Raw genomic sequence first — 2,028 nt, 5'->3', positions numbered from 1 at the left:
CCAGTGTCTTTGAATGAAATACTATACTACATCATATAGTGGCTGATATATAAGCAGGTCAGGGGGACACACCTATCAAGCGTGATTATTCGTACTGCTTGACATTTGCCCCAAACGATTATTACAAAAGTAAGGCCTACATGTCGTGGCGAATGAAGCTGATCAAGGGGGGGGGGGGTATTTTGTGGATCCAGCGGTATTGCCTCCGTTACCTTCGCCCATTATTAGACGCGCTTAGCAGTGTCAATACTGGCTACCACAAGGCATATTCATGTCCATCGATGAAAACTTTTTGTCAGTGAAGATCCCGCGCCGGAGAAGATTTCTTCCCCCTTCGCCCCATGTTCAGTCTTCTGTGTTTGGCCACAGTGCTGCCGTGGATGAATTTGCACTTGTGGCACATGAGCCGCGATGAGGATAGGGAGATGCTGGGCTGACAAGGTTGGTATTTTGAAGGACTGCCGCCGGATGTTTCATATTGGGAGACTCGTGCCTTGGGGCAAAGTGGGCCCCGGGGATTGGAAAAAGAGTGAGACGATACCTATTGTGGAGATGGTGCGGATTAACAACACTATCCTTACCACAATGCGGGTATCACAATATCACAATGCGGGTATTACAATGTAGGTCGCCCTAGGCCCATACTGAACTTCCAGCGGCCTTTCCTCCGTTGCCTCCGCCAAATTTAATGGTCTGTTTTGATTAATAAACTAATTTGAATTTGAATTTGTCCAAGTGGTGGATTCAAGATCTTAAAAGATTGGGGGGGGGCTTGCCCTCCTAGTGAATTCCTGATAAAAAGCAAAGATCGCCCTCCCCCTTCACTGAATCGGCCCATGTCCGAACCCGCAGCAATCCAAAGCCTCGAGACACGCAACACCATCGATCACACACACTATGGTACAAGTCCTGTGCATGCGCCTGGCAAAAACCTGAATTTTTAGTGTATACACTGTTTTCCTATGTTCTCGCGTATGGAAAGATGATTACGTAATAGACTCGGCGCGGATCAATGACGATGGCCATGAACTACTATAGATAGGCTATGTCATTCGTTTTGTATTTAACTAGGGGCCACGTTTCCGAATGCGACTTATAGAGCACAAAAGATGTCCAACAAAATAGACTTTTAGATGCGTATAAATCGCTTTCTCATTTTTCTAATTCTATGTCAGATAATGATCCATCCTTGTCAGTCTTCTTCTTCTAAACTAAAACTACTCTACTCAGTTACAGCTGGGTTGTCGGATTTGTTACATAATAGCCATATGAGCAACGGCAGGGCATTTTAATGGAGCGAAAATTCAACTTTCGCTAGAACGTATCAGAGGGGAAAACTCATATTTGATGACGTATTTGGCAAAAAATATGAGTATAAGTATCGGTTCTTGCCAGGGCCGTATTTAGAGGGGGGGCAGGGGGGCAGCTGCCCCCCCCCTGAGCTGCCCCCCCCCCCCTGTGCAATAAATGTTGAAAAAAAAAATTTCAGACAGTAATAAAAAGACAGACTAATCTTAGCCATAGCTTTACCAGCATGATAGCAGCATATGGATAGCAGATGTTATCAACTCAGGTGCAACCCTTATAATCTGCAAATTAACATTTTCTGTCCAAATGTGGTATTTTCGTAAAATACTTCATAAAAGTGGTCCTTTTTTAGAGTAAAAATACTACTGATTCACACTTCCAAATGCCAGGAAAATGCCATTTCAGACCTTTTATTTTAAAATTTGTCTTGGGGGAGGGCCCCCAGACCCCCCCCCCCCGTTCGGATGCGCCTGCGGCGCATGCAGATCGCCTTCGGCGCTCTATCCCACTGCCCCCCCTGGACAAAAAAGTTAAATACGGCCCTGCTTGCTATAAGTCGTGGATCTCAACCTCACTATTGACGCGCGTTGTCTGGAAGCTTAGCAATGTCATTATATTGTGGGTCAAAACACCCTAGCCCATGACCAGCAGTCATATGTACTGCTGCCGGACCGATGTGTTCACATGCCTTGTCTTCGGCCTCTTCCACGGCTCAAGCGG

This window comes from Lineus longissimus, chromosome 2, assembly GCF_910592395.1.
Source record: "Lineus longissimus chromosome 2, tnLinLong1.2, whole genome shotgun sequence".
Taxonomy (NCBI): Eukaryota; Metazoa; Nemertea; class Pilidiophora; order Heteronemertea; family Lineidae; genus Lineus; species Lineus longissimus.
This window is presented reverse-complemented; position numbering follows the sequence as displayed.